The sequence below is a fragment of the Anastrepha ludens genome, chromosome 4 (assembly GCF_028408465.1).
Source record: "Anastrepha ludens isolate Willacy chromosome 4, idAnaLude1.1, whole genome shotgun sequence".
In the NCBI taxonomy this organism is placed as follows: Eukaryota; Metazoa; Arthropoda; class Insecta; order Diptera; family Tephritidae; genus Anastrepha; species Anastrepha ludens.
The window spans coordinates 117148329-117170414 of NC_071500.1; the positions used below are offsets into that span (position 1 = coordinate 117148329).

At 35.2% G+C, this 22086-nt stretch overlaps 1 protein-coding gene across 3 annotated transcripts in view; it reads left to right on the forward strand.

Annotated features, from left to right (window-relative positions):
• The window catches only part of LOC128860806 (patatin-like phospholipase domain-containing protein 2), a 55811-nt gene that overhangs the window by 16252 nt on the left and 17473 nt on the right, over nucleotides 1-22086 (forward strand). The window contains exon 1 of one of the 3 annotated variants that reach the window (XM_054098559.1): nucleotides 21981-22047. The exons of the other annotated variants lie outside the window; for them this stretch is intronic. The gene's annotated coding sequence lies outside the window, so the exon portion shown is untranslated. Of the gene's footprint in view, nucleotides 1-21980; nucleotides 22048-22086 lie in introns of those variants that run through there. 3 annotated transcript variants of the gene reach the window in all.

Genomic DNA, 22086 nt, shown 5'->3' on the forward strand with positions numbered 1-22086 from the left:
TGTTCGAAAATGATTACAATTTTAACATATACTCGTATTCCCTTTAGATCGATATGACCACCTTTTGCCATTTTGAGGCCATTCTCGCATAATCGCTTTTTTCAGAGAACCCATACTGGCATATTTTTTAGTCCTCACCTTGCTCTCCAAAATGGACCAGATGGAATAGTCCATCGGATTTACGTCTGGCGATTTCGAAAGCCATTGTGTGGAACATGATTCGGTGCCGATTCCTGTTGGAACGTCAATGGTATCCGACCGAAATGTTTGCGTGTCCACGGCTCTAAAGCAGCTTCTAAAACATTTTCCCGATAGCAAGAGCATACATCAGCGGTCACATTACTTGCGATGGGAAGCTGCTTCGAGTGAAATTATGCCAGACCTTGTCTACTTTGATTCCAGTATAAAAACCTACCAACAATGTCACCCACAACTCCTGCCAAAAGTTGCTATTCAATTAGAACATATCTAAGTCTTCAAATATTATGCCTTCTTTATACAGTATCTAAATAATCAGCTTGGCATAGTTGAACTCTATATGGACTTAGGGGTTGTCTTGATAATCGCTTTATTTTTATAAGTCGTATGGTAACTTGGCTTGTACTAGGAAAGTTGTTTTCTAATTCATTAGTTCGCTCAAAATTAGAATATGCCTCGAATATTTGGAACCCATTTTATAGATTTCATTCAGGATAATAGACTCGAAAAAGTACAAGAAAGTTCATGGGGTTTCCTCTTCAAACTCTTAATTTTTCTAAACCTCTCGTTACACCTCTTAGGGAGCTTAATAATATTTCAAAGATTTTAGATATTGATTTTACCTTGATTATTTTTTTACTAATTGCCTACAATACTTATTTAATTTAAATTTATCATAAAAATATATAGGCGCTTTAAATTCTATGAGTGTTTACATGTATGTAGTTATATGTAGTAATGTTGCGGGGAGAATCCTGTATGCGGCTACAAATCTGTTGCAGAGAGAGTCCTGTATCCTTAATGTTGCGGCTATAAAACTGTTGCGGGGAGAATCCTTGTGCACTAATGAAACTCGTTCTTTCAAAATTACAATTTTTCTCTCTATATTTTCAAAAATGTTCCCTTTATATACATATTTCTTTTCAATCAAAGCCTACTTATTTTCACAGAAAATTATAACAAATAACAAGAGTTGAAAAAACTTAAAGTGTTTATAATAAAAACATATCTCACAAAAGCGGTAAGTTCTATGCATGTATGCAGGATAACAAAGGACTTATTTTAATCGAATACTTAATTGGACTCAACAAGTAGTATAATGTCTGCCCGATATTCAAAAATGCTGCCTTCAAGGTTTTCCCAGAAAGATAGAAAAGTGGACATATTTTTTGAAACCACAAACATAACGCCAACCTGACTCCATGAAGTAACATAAGCTAGATTTATTCTTGTCTTTAAAGGCGTAAACGACACTGACATTCTCAATCTACATAAAACAGAAGAAACATTACTTTACTGACATACAACGAAACATAATTTTCTAACTGTGTCAATTAACTTAAGGACACTACTACCAATAAACAGTTTGGGAATATCTTAAAAAATTTAAAACACTCTTACTAACCCTACACATATGCCTCCTCAGCATTTAAAACAATTTAGTTATTACGGGCCCATTGTAGACAAGCCACTATTTATCTGATAACACAAGTCCTCAACAAGACCAATGTGGCCAGGCAATTACAATTGATTGCCGTTAGCATTGACACAGAAAATACATCATTTACAAAAAGATTAAACAAAATGGGACCAAGCACGGAACCTTTCCGCACACCGGATTCTATAATAAAAGATTTGGATTAGGCAGCTTTGCACGTCATCTTTTGAGTTCTTACCGCAAGGTAACTATTCACAAGCTTAACGGAGGAGCTATCAGAGAATTCGAATTGAACACGTATCATCGTGACGAATTATTTTTGTGTATACGATCAAAGACCTCGCAAAGAACTACATAGTTACTCGCTTCTACAGGTCGTCGGGATGATTTACCCTTCTTCTTTTCACCCGACCGACCGCATCAATATGCCCGTTTGAGTGATTATGACTCTACCTGATTGATTGCCTGCCTTCTCAATGGTTTTTACTTATACGCCATCATTTTTTGGGTTCACGAGAGTTCGAGTTTTAGTATTGTATAAAAAAATATTGTTTTAACAGCATACAAAATTCCTCATAAATTTGGGAGAATGCTACTGAAGTGATCCGAGTTGTTGTTTCATTGACGTATGCCGTCTGAGCGCACTTATATAATCTTTAGTGTTGCAGTATATGTATGCATGTGTGTATGTGTATATAATGAGTCGTCTCCTTGTGTTCAAAACCTGTTCAGCTTGAAAACGAAAAGGGGCTCGACTTGAGTGTATCTGCGAATGAAATCTACGCAGCTCAGCACAAATATCTCGATAAGAAAACCAAATTTAAAAATAAACTAAGGCAATATAACCGAAAGAAGATCACGTAAATAATGTAGGAAACTAGACATATGTATATACATATGTAGGTATGTTTGTAACTTGGAGGCAGAAGTAAAAAAACAAAACAATACCTCTATAAAAAATAAAAACCACTATTTGTATGCATGTGTGCAAAGCATACAGTTGGAAATGACACACCTCTTTTTCAAGTTTGCGGTGATATCGTAAACAAAAACCTCGTTGCCTTCGTGCCCTTCATGGTCGCTTCCGTTGATAGGCGGGTGTGTGCAGCTGTACGCTCCCTGAATGGAGCTGCCTATTGTTTTCTCATATGTATATCGACAGTTGCGTTCTTAAAAAAAGCAGAACCACAATATTTTCGATAAAATATTATATTATTAAAATATAGGTCGATTTTCTCAAACGATACGGAATAAGTGGTTTCTATGTTATAAATATGTGTATGTATGGGTATATATGAACTTATATTATAAAACGAAAAAAAAACTCGGCACATGTTTATGCACATATGTATGTATATATATATGTATATCTGTGTGGGGTGACTTCATACACGTCAATATCTATATACATATTGTAACTTTTATAAATGCAGCTGAATATCTCTATGTACGCAATGGTTAGCACTCTATCACTATTAATTTACTGCGTAAAATTGTGTATACGTAAATATAAATTCATACATATAAAATATAAACAAAACAACTGCGTAGCTTTGGAATTGTTATTCCTGTTTTTATGATAGGTCATTTCTTTTCTGCTTGCTACAATAACACATATGTATGTAAGTACAGGTATCCCTTGTATAACGCGGTCTTATACAACGCGGTTTTGATATAACGCGATTTGGAAAAATTAGGTTTCAGTACAACGCGAAATTTAACACTAATTTGCATACCACATATTTATAATATGTAATGTATTTTTAATGTAAACCGGGAATTACCCTTTTTTGCCTTAGATAGATAGAATAGATAATAATCTAGCACCTTATTACAAAATTGAAAAGGAGCTTAAAAAAACCACCCACCAAAAACTGATAACAGATTTTGCAATTATAAAACCAGTAGAAGCACCACAAGGTCCCACACCTAGTTTCTTATCCAATAGCGAAAACTATGTTGAAGAAATATCTTCTGATGAAGCTATTGCTCCCCCAAAACGCCCACGTGCAAAGATCTTTGAAGACAGTGAAACAGATTAATTACCATATGGAGTTTGAAGAATAACAATAAAGTTTTTAATAAACCTTTAATTTGTTTTAGTTTGTTTTTAAATTTTTTGTTTTGTGTTTCTAATTGTATAAGAAAGTCTGAACTTTAGTATTGAGTTGAAATATATGTGCATCTGTTATTTTGTATGTATTTTATTTAAAAAAAACCTATTGGAACATATTCCCCAAATTTATATGAAAACTATGTTTTAGATAACGCGGAATTACATAACGCGCAATTCTTCTGGAACGTAACTATCGCGTTATACGAGGGATACCTGTATATGTATATGTATGTACACATTCTTACTCGTTAGTACATACATACAATGGACAAGATGTGTGATATTTTTTATTTAAGTTGTTAAAGTTACTTTGATTTTACTTGTTGGCTTTCATAATTCAAATATGTATGTACATATATGGTATGTATCTTTGAATGTATAAGTACATTTACAATATGTACATACATAAGTTTGATTCAATGATTCTATCGAGTGTTGAAATGTATAAGGGTAGATGCGATCCGGTACATAATTACATTTCGGTGCATTTGCAAAATTTGATGGGAAATGCACACATTTTGTTCTTGTGTTTCCATGGAAATGATCTAGGCAATGATTGCTGAGTTAATGAGTTCAAAAGAGAGTGTTCAAATTCAGCTTTACGAGCTATGTAAGTATCAACACAAAAATGTTGAGTTGTTTATTTTTAAAAAGTTTTTTTTTACCTGAAATCCACATATTAATATGCATATGTATGAGGTGTGTTAAAAAAATTAGGTGAATTTGCATTTTTCCCCAAAAATATTTATTTATTCATCAATTTCTATTTTATCTACTTTAAAGTAGTCCTCCTCACATATAATACAGTTGTGCCAGCGTTTCTTCCAATCCTCGAAGTAGTTCTGATATGCACTTTTTAGTGCGTCCTTGAGCTCTCTCAGCGATTCGGCTTTTATCTCCTCAATTGTCGCAAAATCCCGTCCTTTCATGAGCCTCTTAAGTGTTGGGAACAGGAAAGCCATAATTTTCCACCAGTTGTGACCCTTTTAAGCAAATCTGAATCATCGTTGACGCCATTCAACCATTCCTGAGCGATGCTCATTCAACGTTGTTTTTGTTCAAAATTCAAAATTTTGGAACGAATTTCGTTGCCACACGCTTCACGTCCAAAACTCAACCGATATGCCGACATCCTCAACAACTTCTCTAATTCTCTTAACTTTCCCAACATTTTCGTCGGTTGTTGATGTGCTGGGGGTCCAGAGCGAGCAACGTCATTTACATTTTCTCGACCTTCTGTGAAAGCTTGTATTACTTGCAAACATTTTTTTGACTCAGAATACTCTCACAGTATGCCACTGTTAACATTTCAAGTGTATTTGAGCATTTAATTTAATTTTTTACACAGCTTGCAACTACTTGATCCATTTTTTTCGATAGCAGAAAATCGCCGAACTCGCAAAACACTTGTCTTATTTCTGCTTCTCACAAACAAACTAAACATTCTATGACATATTGCTAAAACCGTGAACATATCTTCGAGACGAGTGTACCAACATAAAAAAAATAATAATCGAAAGTCGAATGAACATAGCCCGCGAAATTTTAAAAATCACCTTATTTTTTTAACACACCTCGTACGTACAGTAGTGTTCACGAATTTAGAATTCTGTACCAAAACAACATTCTAACTACAGTTTTCTTCCGTAGCAAACTTAATGATTGCTACAGGGCCCGGCACTCGAAGTCATAAAGGTCACAAAGGTCATAAATTTAGTTTGGAAAGTTACTTTTATTCAATTGAAAGAAAAAAATGTATGTGAAAAAACGTTAATTGTGTGGACGTTATGAAGTTCGAAACGTTGTTTTCTAGCCATTCTTGATTCACTCGAGCTTTATGAGACGATGCCGAGTCCTGTTGAAACGTCCAGGGTCTGCCACCGAAATGTTTGTCTGCCCACGGCTTCAAAGCAACCCCAGAATACTTTCCTGATAATATTTCGTATTAACCTTGACGCCAGGCTCGATGAAAACGATTGGAGAGCACCCATCTGTGTCGGGTGATGCCTCCTGGTGCCCAATCGATGACTCAAATTCTCGTATGAACGGTTGGTCAAATAAACCCTATCCGTTTGGAAGTTTACGAATTGCTCAATTTGAACAATTTTCTCGTCAGAAAACACAATGTTCCGAAATTGACCACTTTCGGCCAAGCGAAGCAACACCTTTGTCTCTCTCAAGTCTAACTTGTTGCTGCTTCGGTGTGAGATCATGCGCCTTTTGAATCTTATAAGGTTTGACTTTGAGATAATTTCTCAGTACATGGCGGTTTCTACGGTCAGATATTTTCAGTTCTTTCGCCATTTGATTGGCACTTCGTCGGCAATATCGCTCAAGTCGCTTTAACTACATAGTAATGGTTCGATAAACAAAAAATTTTATTTACTTTGAGGTGGTCGAGCTCACGAACAATCTCTGGTTGTGATTTTCCATCCAAATATAAACAATACTCTGCACTGTCATTCAGCCAACTAACAGACAGGTGATGCCCGTCCATCAGCTGCGCGAGCGGTCTCAAGTTGATTACACTTCGAGTGCCGGACCCTGTAATATTTTTCTTGGAAAGTGGGACTATGTGCGGCTAAAATCGATGTCTGATATATTCTTCCCTCTACTATACTTCCCAAAAACTATAGAGAGAATATTGTCTTGGCATAGAGTGTTAAATTTGTGTAAGACATTTAGTATTATACGATTTCATTGATTTATTTTATTTAGCAACAAATATCTTCAATAACGACTTAAACCGCATTTCATTGTGCTTTTTTATATGTAGGCAATATGTATGTACATATATACAATTTTTGTTATGTGGAATGGCGTTTTTTCAAAGCTTCAACTTTCCGTTATAAATATGTATAAGTACTACATATGTATGTAAAGGGTTTTTCAATAAGGGCGGGTAGATGTTGAAATGGAATGTCGTGGTGTTTGCTGTGTGGCACGTAGCGCCGTCCTGCTGGAAGCACATGTCGTCTAGGTCCATATGGTTCAATATGGGCCATAAGAAATTGGAAGGGCCACCACGTCTACCGAAAAATGGACGCAATACGCGCAACATTTGCGTTAATGAACACTCATTTTGAGTTTTATCATTTAAACGTGCTCTTCAATCGTGTAACTTGCCATGATGATTTGGCATAGACAACTGAATAATAAACAAAAGATTTGACGGATGTCACCAAAACAAAATGGCTGCCACAGGGCGCCAAAATCGACCCGCGCCAATTGAAAAACGCTTGCGTTAATGAACACTTATTTTGATAATAAAGTTTTATCATTTGAACGTGCTGTTCAATCGTGTAACTTGCCATGATGATTTGGCATAAACAATTGAATAGTAAACAAAAGATTTGACAGATGTCACCTAAACAAAATGGCTGCCACAGGGCGCCAAAATCGACCCGCGCCAATTGAAAAACCCTTTACATATAAATGTATGCCTATACAAAGAAATATTCTATCTTAATACATTAGTGGATTTATCACATAGAATACAGTTAAAATAGCAGCTTACTAAAGGATTTTCTTTTGTAACAGTAAAAAATATTTCCCACTCAGTAGGTAAGATTTAATTAGCGCATGAGCATAATTGTCGTTCTTTCTAGTTAATGAAAGATTGTTAGAGTATATGGAACCCAATAATGATATTATACATGATTGCGCCGTCTCGTTTGCAAGCAAAATACACAAAACGAAAAAGAGCGGAAGAATAAGCGAAAGTAAGTGGAAAGCCAAGAATGTTATGTACATACATATGTATGTATGATAGTTTATCGTGGTGGTAAAGAAGAAAAAACTGCATTTGGAGGCTTTATTATCATTCACACTTTCATAATTTATCACGCGGCACTTCATTTTCATTATTTTGTTTCAGTTAAAAATCATAATATTCACTGATTGACTCACAAACAGGTGATTTTGCGCACAAAGGTTTGAATATTTCTGTGTTGGCATCCCTAAAATGTCAATTTCGCTAAGAGCAAAGCAGGTGTTTGCGGATGGCGCCACCTTTATATTTTCTACATGTTAGATGGTACGTGCATATGTACATACATAGGTTCTAATAATAGGCCTCTTCTATTCGCCCCTTTCCAGCACTGCCAAAATACCTATGTTCATTTATACCTGCGTTTGGCGAAAAGAAGAGGTCCAATATGCCTATCTCTTGATATATCATAACGTTACCATTTGATGCCCGATTTATACAAACGATATATTGTTGTAAAGGGTTCGTAATTGCTAAATTTTAGAAGAATAAAATATAGCAATAGTCAAGGGTTTTACATCAAATGCCATGATGAAAAATAGTTTTTTTTATTTTATTCGAGTTACTCTTACATCAATTTTCAAAGCCTTAGTATTTTTTTCCAACCATTGTTGTTCTATTCTTAGCGAAACAGCCAGAGTTCATTTGAGCATACTTGGAGTAACTGTATGCATTTTATTTTATAATTGCCTTATAATACGTTCACATATGCATTATACATATGTATGTATATTTATACATATGTATATGTACTAGCAAACCCGGCCCGCTTCGCTGGGCACACTAAAATAGAATAGATATGGTTTAGGAGAGAAAAGATATGGTTTTCATATTATTTATTTCTTTTTTCTTTATTCAAGCGCTTTGGCATAAACAATATATTTTGTTTTTCTATTTGTTTTTGAGTAAATATATAATATAATGTTGTTGGCTTCCCAACACGTGAACAGCCAACGTATAGTTGACCATGGGTGAGTACTGGTTCTTCTAAATTCATCCCGCATATTTGCCCTTGTGATTTATTGATAGTTATTGCAAATGCTAAACGAATGGGCAGTTGCAAACGCTTGAATTCAAATGGCAATTCAGGTGGAATCATTGGAATTCTTGGTATTAGAACGTCTTCATTCTTGAATTTGCCAATTAAAATAGTTGCTTGGATAACATTAATTAGCAATCGTTTGACTACTTCATTTTGTTCTTGACGTTCTTCTGATGTCGCGTTATTCCGGGCATTTCTCATGCGCCTATTATTATTTGTCGAACGCCCAATATGATTACGTGATTGTCTTGGCATTTGTACTGTAATAAACATGATTGTAATTATGGTATTCTGAGATTTTAAAACATGTTTTTTTTTTCAATTTTGTGGATTATGTTTTCGATGCATATGTGTTTAAAAGCCCAATTCCACATGGTCAGGATTATTTTATTTTGTTGTGATTTTCTTAAATCATCTCTTTTCTTCTGAAAATTGTTGACAATTTGCATGATAAGACTATTAAATTTTGCATCAAAGTTACGCATTTTTCGAGCTCTTCTTTTGCATCCTTTAAAACAATTTGTTTTGTTTTTTCATTTTTTTTTACCGTTTTTTCACTCATGGTGTATCGTAGCTTATCGCATATGAACCGAAAAAATAAATCCACAAAACATAATTTCATTTGAACATTCGGATTTCACATTTCTCAAATTTCGTAAGAAATTATTCACCGTTCCAAAGTCCACTCCAAAAAATTCACAAAAAATGTTTACACTTTGCACTTACGTCTTCTCCTTATGGCGTCCAAATCAGAAAGAAATATTGACACATTGTAACTCACACTGTCAATTTGACAGTTCAGTTCCGCCCCAAGCGCTAAAAAAGTAAGCGACATTATGGCTGGCTCAAAAGAACGCTGTACCCGTTGCCGCTGCTCCGAATTACAACCAAACTTTACGAAACCCATTTTCAATACTTACTTAACAATGTGCATAATTTTGGTTTAATTCGGTGCAAAGACACGGCGGGTCCACGTTTTGGCATATATTTCGATACCCTAGTCATCAATAGGTATGAAAATTACTCCGTATTAAAGCACTTATCAACAGCTTTCATTTGATATCCATATTATACAAACACATTCTAGGGTCCACGTTTTGGTCTCTATCTCGAGACCCTAGTCACGGAGCGGATGGAAATACTCTGAACTAAAGCATTCACCAACAGCTTCCATTTGATACCCATATTGTACATACACATCCGAAGGTTACCCGGGTCCACGTTTTGACCTATATCTCGAGACCCTATCTACCAATAGGTATCCAAACTATACGGAAACCATCTTCAATACCTCCTTAACAATGTGTGTAAGTTTGGTTTAATTCGGTGCAGAGACACGGCGGGTCCACGTTTTGGCATATATTTCCAGACCCTAGTCATCAATAGGTATGAAAATTACCCCGTATTAAAGCACTTATCAACATTTGATACCCATATTGTACATACACAACCAAAGTTTACCCGGGTCCACGTTTTGACCTATATCTCGAGACCCCAGTCACGGAGCGGCATGAAAAATACTCTGTACTAAAGCATTCACCAACAGCTTCAATTTGATATCCATATTGTACAAACACATTCTAGGGTCCACGTTTTGGTCTCTATCTCGAGACCCTAGTCACGGAGCGGCATGAAAAATACTCTGAACTAAAGCATTAACCAACAGCTTCCATTTGATACCAATATTGTACATACACATCCGAAGGTTACCCGGGTCCACGTTTTGACCTATATCTCGAGCCCTATCCACCAATAGGTATCCAAACTATACGGAAACCATCTTCAATACCTTCTTAACAATGTATGTAAGTTTGGTTTAATTCGGTGCAGACACGGCCGGTTAGCGAATACACACAAAAAGTTGACTTTATTTTATATATAAGATTTTTTTCAGTTTGTGTCCGAAAAATCCAAATATCTTACGGAACCCTATTTTTTTCCAAAATAAAATGTAATCCATGTTACTCTTGGATAATGTAGTTTTCGAATGGTGAAAGAATTTTTAAAATCGGTCCAGTAGTTTTTGAGCCTATTCGTTACAAACAAACAAACAAACAAACAAAGTTTTCCTCTTTATAATATTAGTATAGATGTATGTAGATATAATTGGCGCGTACACCCTTTTTGGGTGTTTGGCCAGCTCCTCCTCCTATTTGTGGTGTGCGTGTTGATGTTGTTCCACAAATGGAGGGACCTACAGTTTCAAGCCGACTCCGAACGGCAGATATTTTTATGAGGAGCTTTTTCATGGCAGAAATAGACTCGGAGGTTTGCCATTGCCTGCCGAGGGGCGACCGCTATTAGAAAAATGTTTTTCTTAATTTTAGTGTTTCACCGAGATTCACGCTTTTTTCGGTAAAATGATTCCATAATTAATAATATTTAACGAAAAATTTATTAGAATTATGTTTACAGATCTGTTTTCTTTGCTGGCATCTATTTCATTTAGTTTTTATTTTGATGTTTCTCCTTACATTGGTAATAATAATTATCGATAACACAGAAAACACAAGGCTATATGTCAAAGGGTATTGTTATTATCTAGGATTATTTTATAATCTCAGATTTTGGGGGAGAAATTTTGTATGTGAAATCGCGCTTCTTAATTACGGATTTTGAGTTAAGCGCAAAAAGTAGATCATCTACTTATATGTGAACGTATTATTATATTTTGATTGGATTTATGGAATTCCTAAGTGAGTATTTGGTTACGTACGCACATACATACATATTTATATAAGAATAAGAGATAAAGTTTCTGTCGAGTGAGAGTTACTACGCCAGCTGTTTTTATTGTTTGCCTTTATAGTATTGTAAACAAAATAATTTCCTTGATGTATATAATATCTGGGTTTGAATGGTACGTTCCACATCCACACACCATATATGTACATATGTATGTATGTATGAAACTCAATTCCTGAATAATAAGTAAAAAATTGTTGCTATTCATGGTGGCCGTAGAAATAACTACAAACATATTCACATACGATTTTTTCCCCTCACGTGTACTCACATCATTCTTGGAAGTACAGCCATTTACATGCATACATACATACATACATACAACATCAAATTAACATTTCTGGAATACAGTGATGGAAAAAGTGTCCGATACGATTTTTTTATAATATTTTGCAAAAATGAAAAAAAACAGAACAACAATGTTTATTTAAAACTTTTGAAAGAAAATTTGGTTTAAAGCGCCAGAAAATTACAAATTGAACAGACTTTTGTTCCATGTCAAAATTAGAAAGAAATAATTTCTCTTTTTTAACTGCATCATTTAAGCTGCGGCGTGCATTCTATGTATGTATGTTTTTTTTTGTGTGTTGAAAATACTCACATTTCAACACTATAAGCTGTATGTTTGGGATCATTACCGGGTTGAAATATAAAACTCGATTCTTGACATACCTATTTTTTCTGCACTGTACCAACTCCTTGAGTTGTCCTACGACCCCAAACCATGGCAGGACCCCCGCCGTTCTTAACAGTGCATTTGCGAGCGCACCACATTAAACATGTATACATATGTATGTATGTATGTACATTGCCGCATCCGCCTCGATCACCTGAAACCCAGTAATGCTTGTATGGAAAGAGCTATGTATGTAAATAGTTGCGTTAAGAAGCGTGCTATAGAAAAGCAAAGAAAAGGGCTCGTCTACAAAATATGAATTTAATTCACATTTTACTATTTTTGTATTGTTTTTTTTTGTGTATTTTGCATAGATACATATATTTATTGAATTCCAAAAACCACAATTTTTTCTGTCCAACTGGAGACAGCAATCTACTGCGTCAGAAGCCATAGTCGTCAACCCCGCCACGATCGTATTGTGCTAAGTTTTATGTATGCACTTAGTATACATATTCCATAATACGTTTTATTTGGTAATTGTGGTTTTGAATGACGTTTGAATATTTTATTTACTGCGGTCAATTACATTTACGTGAAATATTTTTATGTGCGACATATTTTATTATGGATTTTAAATAGTTGTAAACAAGAATTGTCCACAAAACAAACAAATATTTTGTTATTTATTTCACGGAAGCAAAGAAAAAATCTTATCATAATATTTATTACTCGCAATAATATATTTACATACGTACGAGTATACTCGAACGCCTTGTTGTAAATTTTGTTTGGGGTTTTTGCAAAATCTTTTGATAAGATTTCGGTTCGCGCTTTTAAGTGTGTATGTGAATGGTACATTATATGTATGCAAGAATGATTGCGCCCATCAGAGAGTGCGTGACGTCACATTACCTGAGTTGTGCAGTGTTGCCAACCATTTGCTCTTCGCAAAAAATTTAGTGTTTTTTTATACTCAAAATGGGGAAATTCTTAAGTTTGGCGTTTTTTTTTTTAATTTAAAAATTTGTCATAAAACAAAGTTCTTTAAGTAATTCAATAAAAATTTGGAATTTTATTTTCTTGAAATGGGCATTTTAGTGCGTTTTTATATCCAAAGGTAGGCAACACTGCAGTAGTGAGAGAGAGATTTGACTGTTGGAGGGAGAAAAATAACAACAATAACCGCAATCGCAATGTGACCAGATGTTAAAAAAAGTAAAGCTAAATAAAACTGAGTGAATTATTGAACTAATTTTTAAAAAATGTTTATTTTACAAAATTATGAACATTTGATTTTATTTAGAACCGGTTAGAAAAATGTCATGAAGAATGAACTAAAACTCTGTGACTAAATAACAAAAAAGTGCTAAATCGAGTTATGAAAATGGTAATCTGGTCGCCAATTGTTCTAATATGACGTCAGTCATTGCCAAATTCGCTTAGAGCAAAGTAACGGTACCTCGATAGGTGCCATCTCATTATTTCTTCCATCATGATAAGTATGTATATAGAGAGGCTCACATATGTATGTAAGTATTTTGCATGTGGAGGCGATTAAGTAAATCTCTAAAACTAGAGTCGCTTTTCTTTATTTACTTTTATAAATCCGCCTTTTTCTGTGCTATTCGCGCTTTTCCCCTTTTTCCCTACCCTGTCTCATCGAATACTTGGGTGTGAAGTATTGTCTTTAGTTTGTCGATAGTTTTTGGGGCTGATATATGTATGTAGGTATATTAGTTCTTGAAGAAGAAGAATCTTAAGAAAAGTCGGCTATCATGGAAGACTTGCTAGGAAGAAGCCGGAAATGAACATATGTCTGTGTATGCATGGATCCCAGCGATTTTTTTTTGTCTGATCGAGTCAAAAAACCACTACGGGGAACTTGCTTTAGCTTTTCAAAGGAAGTAATGGAAATTTGAGACAGATCTACCGAAAATAGAGTTCCAGAAATGTTGCGAGAGCTGAATCAAGAGCTGGCATAAGTGCGTTGCCGTTGATGGGGAGTACTTTGAAGACGATAATATCGCTTTTGAGAGGATAAACTTGTATTTTGAGTTTTCTGAATATATTCCGGAAACTTTTTGATCAAGGTGGCTTACACAAGCCTCCAGAATTTTGGAAAAACGTTATTTTTTCGGATGAAAACAAGTTTTGCATTTTTGATAATAAAGGAAGAAAAATTGTGTCGAGGAACTATGGTATAGTGCAAAATAAAGAAAATGTATTGCCTGCAGTGAAACATGGTAGTGGTGGATGATAGTGTGGCGTGTATGGCAGCTGGTGGCGTGGGAAATATAGAGTTTATTGATTCAACAATGGATAAATTTGCTTATTTGGATATTTTAAAACAAAATCTAAAGCAAGGTACTGAGAGCTACCGATTTTGGCCTAGTTTAACCAAGGGGGCCAACTCCTTTTCACCTAATCTTTCCGAAGCAAAGGAGGCATATCTCTCGTCAAGTATTATCCATTGACTTAAGCAGCGGAGTAGATGGATCTCGCAGCACTATATCTCTACCGCAATAAAGCTTATTCCCATCATCTGCGATGGACAAAGTGCAAATATTGAAAAGTGTTCCGTAGAATATATAAAAGAAGAGCTTGTGCTTTTTAGACCCTTGCAGCAAATGAGAGATACATATGTATACTTTTGTTTTTTCCACACTTTCTGAAGCCCTAGCGGTGCTTTTATAACAAACCCGTATCTTTGCGAAGAGTTTCAAATAGTCTGCATCATCATTCATAGCACTACAGCTCGTTGTGAGCCTTAGCTTCCTCCATAATTCTTCTATATATGTACATCTATATATGTACACAGCCAGACTACGATAGTTGGTCACTCCTACGCTTCTTAGATCGTCCTCAACGTTGTCTAACCATCTTTTCCGCGGTCGCCCTCTTCGCGCGCATCTAACACTTTGCGAGGTATTCTTGAATCTAGAATTCTGCAAACGTGTCCTAGCCATTGGATGCGCTGGCAAATCGCACAACGTTTTCCTCTCGTAGGAATTTCTCTAGCTAGCTGTTATATCAGATTCGATAGAGCCCCTGTTCTTCTTATACTAGACCCAGTATTCTCCTCAATATTCTTCTTTCCAATGTGCTTAATTGTTTAATTGTATCTGCTTTCAATGTCTACGCTTCGCATCCATACTGGTCGAATCAGTGTTTTTTATATTTTGATTTTCGTTTTTCTACTCAGATGCTTGCTTTTTAACAGTTTAACGTGGGCAAAATATGTTTTGTTTGAAGCCTATACACGGTCTTCTAATAGCAATCTTTGTGTCATCTGTTCTATTGAGCAGTCCGAGGTATTTAATTTTATCCACGCTTTCAAATTCATGATCGCCAATTCTAAGATCTGTCGCTTTTCTCAACGTGTTAAGTCATGCAAGATGCTTCGTTTTGTTTTCGTTGATATTTAATCCGAAGAATTTTGTTGGCCTACTAATTTATAAACCGAAAATTATTCATACCCTGCCTTTTTATAATTACTCGTATTCACTGAACTGTATTGGATGTATGTACGTAGACTCTACCAGTAAATTTCGGAAATTCTTTCCAGTCAACTTCGAAAATAATTTTTTTTAACAATCAACCATAATCATCATTTTTTTAACAATCAACTGAGTTTTAGTTAATAATAGATAATTGTGACATAATTAGTTAGCGCTGGCATTTATTTACATTTTTGTGCATGTATCTGCTGATTTTTTAAATGCATGAGAACTATCGATATTGAGAACTATGGTTTGACAGCTAAGAATGGCAAACTCTGTCGACATTTCTGTACAGTAAGATTGGGCAAGTCATCGCGAATCGTTTAACGCCAGAACAACACTTCCAAATTGTGGAGATTTACTTTGAAAAAAAAAAAATGGAATACAGTCTGTGTCCGAAAAAAGGAACCGCGATTATTCATGAAGTATAAAAGATATATTTAATTTTTTTTACATGAAAGTATGTACAAAACTACGAGTCGCATTTACTCAATAAGCTCATTGACGCACAAGTTGCTTTAAATCATGGACTGACCTTCCGGTAAGATGCGTTTTCATAATTCCCCACACATTTTCAATGGGGTTGGCGTCTGGGGACATGGAAGGACAGACCATTTTTTTGTTTTGTTGTTTCTCAATGTGTTTTTCTGAGAGCAGTGGTTTTGATGATGTGGGACGGTAGGATATGTTCGCCTCCTTCAGTCTACGTTCAATGGTGTCGATACTCACATCTATTTTCTTTTTAGCAAAAACTAATCGTGCTTGGCGTAGTCACAAAGAAGGGTCCCGCTTAAAAAGTTGGACGATCGCTTTATCCTGCATTTTTGTCGTCACTCGCTTCAAGACACGCTCGGAAAAGTCATCAATATTTTTGTACACCTTCTACCGCTGATTCCACATCACAACGAACTTTTTTGATTTTTTAATCACTTTTGCAGCCACGGCGTAAGATAATTTCGGCCCTTTCGAATGCGTGCATAAAAATACCGCCTCAAAGCTCTTCGCGTACTTCTCACTCATTTTTGTTTGGTTGCGTTTACGGGATAGTTTCGAACGACACTAACCTGAGTTAGCACTGGCGTCGTAGCCCTTGAGTGGGACTATTATGCAGCAAAAAGCAGAACGAAATATATCTTGAAGTCACAAGAAAAAAACCGGTTATTTTCTTCTGACACAGATTGTAAATAAAATACTATAAATAAATCTGTTCGCGAAGTTCAAGGAGCGCTGGCGGCATCACCGGTCTGTGTTTCTTTTTAAATGAGGAAGAGGTGCCTTATGGTGAATGGCGAAACCTATCGAGCCATGCTGACTGAATTTTTTAATTTTTTTCCCCCAAAAAACGGCGTAACTTACCATAGAGCGCGCTTAACAATCGATTTATTGGAATGTTAAAGCCACTATTGACACCATACGGCAAATTTATTTGAGAAAGTAGTCAAAAATTGGACTGATCGAATGGACCATGTAACTCGTAGCCGCGGCAGACATATTCTAAAAAATAAATGCCGTGAAATTATCTACCAGAGTATAATACAAAATTCCATTCCAAGAATATTTATTTTTTTTATTGTCATCTTAAGTTATCAATCTCTTAAAAGAACACCCGATATAAGTATGTATGTATGTATGTATGCATATATGTACATATGTGCATACTGTTTTCTTTCGGCTTATTTTGCGCAACTGGTGTCTGAATTTTAAATTAGCCAATGGTTCTTTCTTTTACGTTCCTATTCATATGGATGTATGCACATACATACATACATATGTACATATGTATGTATATGCATATGCACCTTTTTCACTCAAATAGCAGTAGCAACAGATTTCGAATATTAATCGTGAATAGTGGCAGGTCAAAGTTTTCGTGAACATTCCATTGACTGAAATGCTCATTTTATTTTTGAGGAAATTATTTGATAGACAATCGAAATTACTTTAGTTTTAATTTGCTTGGCTTCTGCCTATTTTAGAAATAAAACGAGCGTAATTCATGCGCGCTATAAGAACCGCTGAAAGCCTAAATGTCTAGAATGCTAAGTTTGCTTTAATTCGTTTAAATTTTCTTTGCGAGCTACATATATATACAAATGTGAAGTTTATAATGTTGATTGCACAGATTTAATTGAATGCACGTGTCGAGTGGGTTTAACCTTTTTAATATAAAGGGTGGTTAAATTTCAAAGGCCCATATTGAATGTGAACCACACCTAAACGTCAAGTTTTTTTCTGCATTTCATTTGACATTTTTCAATTTCAGACTAACTCAATTTTAACCATGAAAAGATACACAATCGAGCAATGCGTTAAAATTATTCGGGCTTATTATGAAAACGGGCGTTCAAATCAAAATGCATATCGTGCACTTCGTGATTTTTTCGGTCAATTTAATCGTCCAAATGTGCGTACAATCGGAAAAATTGTGCAAAAGTTTAAGCAAACCGGGTCTGTAGGAGATGTGAAAACCCCAGTGCATGCTCGTACAGCTTGTACTGCAGAAAATATTGCTGCTGTTCGCGATAGTGTGGTTGAAGAGCCGTCCACCTCAACTCGTCGTCGTGCCCAACAATTGCACCTCTCACGCTCGTCGTTGATGAACATTATGCATATAAAGCATTTACATGCTTACAAGGTGCAATTGACTCAAGAACTAAAGCCTCTTGACCATTTCAAGCGTCGTCAATGGTCAGAATGGTGGCAGGAAATGGCAACAGTGAATGACCAATTTTCGAAGAAAATCATCTTCAGTCAAAATGAGGCCGGTCAGGCAGTTACTGTGAATAGTGTTCGCTATCGTGAGATGATAACGAACTTTTTATGGCCCGAATTGGAAGATATGGATGTGGACGCTATGTGGTTTCAATAGGGCGGTGCCACTTGTCACACAGCTAACGAAAAAATGGCTCTTTTGCGCGAAAAATTTGATATACGAATAATCTCACGTCGCGGCGATGTCAATTGGCCGCAGAGATGATGTGATTTGACACCGTTGGACTTCTCTCTTTGGGGTTATTTGAAAGAAAAGGTGTAGGTCGATAAGCCAGCAACAATTCAAGAGCTACAGGATGAGATAATTCGGCAAATTAACGGCATAGAACCTTAACTATGCCTCAGCGTCATCGAAAATTTGGATCATCGGATGGAGGTGTGCCGCCGAAGCCGCGGCGGCCATTTGGCCGATATTTTGCTCCATACTTAATTCAGCCATACCAATATTATCATAATAAAGAGAAATGACAATAATTTCTAAAACAAATTGTATTTTATTCAAAGTCAACACCGGTCCTTGAAACTTAACCACCCTTTACGTAGCCCCTCTTACACTTGTGATTTTCTGGTGGCGATTATATCATCTTGGCAAAGAAGTCCATGCCAAAAAAGTTAGACGAGTACTGCGTCAGGCTGGATACAAAGCATGTGTGGCTAGACGCAATCCCTTCATATCTGCAACCAACCAAAAGAAAAGGGTGGCATATGCAAAACAATTTGAAAACCAGTCTCTTAGCTACTGAGATAATGTATTGTTTTTCAGATTTAATATTTTTCGTTCAGACGGCCGCATAAGTGTGGCGAAAATTTTGTAGCTTACGCTGCAAAAAATCTAGCACCAAGTGTGAAGTACGGTGGTGGAGGATTAATGGTTTGGGGTTGCATGTCTGCACCAGGTGTGGGGAGCTTGTATTTATTGAAGGTCTAATGGACAAATCAGTTTATTTAAACATATTGAAAGAAAATCTCAAAAACAGTGCAGATCAGTTGAATCTACCAAGCTCCTTCACATTTCAACATGACAATGACCTTAGGACACGGCGCATGATGTAAAGATGTTGTTTGCTTATCACACGGCACATGTTCTGCCGCACCCCCCACAGTATCCAAACCTCAATCCTATTGAGTACTTGTGGAAGGAATTGGAACAACGAGTCAGAAAATGTGTGATTTCCACGAAGCCTGAATTGAAACCAGCATGAAAAGAAGAATGGTTTAATATTGGCGAAGAATTTACGAAAAAATTAGTGCACTCAATACCGAATAGATTGAAAGCCGTACTAAAACAAAAAGGCCTTCCAACGCCTCCGAGGCCTTCTATAAATTCAAAACATATGAAAGAACTTTTACTTTTCCTTTAATTTATGGTTTAAGCACTGTGAATTTTCAAAAATTAAAACTTAATTTTTGAACTAAAATGTATGAGTATGCGTAACTTATGTGGAATAAACAGTTTTTGTTATTGTTGATTTGAAAAACTTGATTTTTATTCCATTGTCGTTATTGTGCCTATACTTATTTCCGTCACTGTATACATACATACGTACATATAGATACATCTATTATACATACAAATGTTCTTATATCTACATATGTATGTTTGGTTCAAGTTCAGCTCAATCATATAATATTAAAAAAAAATCAACACCGTTATCGACATACACATGTATGTTCGTATGTACGTATAATCGCCAATCGTAATATTAATGCCGATTTGCGTCAATATTTGTTTACATACATGATTTTTTTTCGCAAGAGCAATGTGCATTTTGTGTTCTTATCAGTTATGAACGATTGTTAGTTGCGCGTGGCAAACTACTGCTTTCTGTAACGGCATTTGAAAATGAAGGGGTTTGCTGTACCCCTGTCTCAGCATGCGGACGCTGATCGCATGCAAATCATCTCATAGGATGTAACGGAGATGGATACCGCTCTTCGCAGACCTCATGCGACAAATCGCAGAGCCAATGACATTAGGTTTATCGCATGCAAAGAAATGCCACTTTGGAGTTTTGAGAGCTATATACAGTGGCTCAAAAAAGAACTCGGACACCCAAGTTATAGGATTTTAAATAAAAAAATATATGTATATTAAAATGCAAATCTAATGCGTTTATGTGTCACATTTATTTTCGTTCTTCAAGAGTACCTTTCAAAACTATAAAAAACATAAACAAACTTCAACTCATTCTTACATAGAAAACCCAAAACAAATATAAAAACTTAACAAAATTCATGACAAAAAAGAACTCGGACATTTATGTATATAAAGTATAGTTAGGCAAATAATATTTTAGAAAAAGGAATATAATTAATACTAGGATCGCCCGTACGTCGAAATTTCGACGTTATTGACGTTATATACATATGTAAGTACGAAGAGCAAAATTTAGTCATACCTTTTTTTAGTATTTATAATCATAGAAAAAAGTTGAAACATATATATACATATAAATGGATAGCTTACATATGTTGAAACTTTTTACATGATATATGTGAATAGATGTAGTAAAATTAAATGCGAAAAATATCCCATTTTACCTATATTAAGCGATCCTATATTTGTGTACATATTTCAAATATCATAATTTTTTTTTATGTATGAATTGGAAACATTTAATTTCATGTACTACTGAAAAAAATGTATTGATTTTGAAAAACCATAATAAAAAACAATCATTAATTAATCCATGACCATCATAATTTCTAATCAAATTTATAATAGTAAAGATTCACAATATATAAGTTTCCAGTTGTTTCATCAACTTTTATATCATTATACATATATATAATATCATGATATATCATAATGCAGGTAATTTGGGTGATTAATATTACCTCCACCTATTCACTTATGTATGTATCTATTTTAATACATTGTGCAAACCGTCTCCACATATGCTAACCAATTGGTATATGTTTCAACTTTTTTCTCTGACTATAAATACTAAAAAAAGGTACGACAAAATTTTGCTCTTCGTATTAATATATACATAGATTAGTCGGCAAGCCTTTATTTTTTTCTCACAGCATTCAGTCTTCTTGGCATGGAATCCCATACAATTACCGATACACCCCCATGTTTACCTGTCGGACGTAAATTTTTTTCCTGCAACTCTTTAGCTCTTCTCCAAACATACGATTGCCCATCTGACCTAAATGTGTTAATCTTGCTTTCATCTGCAAATAAAACGTGCTTCCAGCTCTCGAAATCCTTATCCCCGTGACGCTTTGCAAATATTATTCTCTTGTGCCGGTTAATCTCATTGATTAAAGGATTTTTTCGTGCAACGCTTACATAATAATTATACTTTCGCAACACTATACATGTACTTTCGGGGTTGCAGTTAATACGAGTATTAAGGTGTTGGGCGACTTGTGTTGCGAGCTTAAGAGCGCTCAAATTTGGATTTTTCTTAATTTGTTGCACTATCCACCGTTCATCCGAAAACTTTTTTCGCAAAATATAAGGAAATAATTTAGAATTTTTTTCTCAGAAACAAATATATTAATGTCGAATTTATTATTAAATAAAAATAAAAAATAAAATTTGTTAAAATAATAATGCTAAATTATACCTTCATATCTACGCTGTGCCAATACTTTTTTCGGTGTGTGTACATACATGAATATGTATATGTGCTCCTCTAATGCCGGTTATATTAGTTGCTTTAATTAAGAAATTAATACATCTTTTGCTATTGCATTTTATTTAAAAGTTTTTGAAGCATTACGACAATTGACCCTTTCGTCCCGAACGAAGGTACAGATTTAAAATGAAATTTTCATATTAAGAGCCGAAAGGGTTAAATGTGTAATAAACATATAATCACATGCCACTTAACGCGGTACGAAATACAGTTTTATGAGCCTAAACTCATTACGAA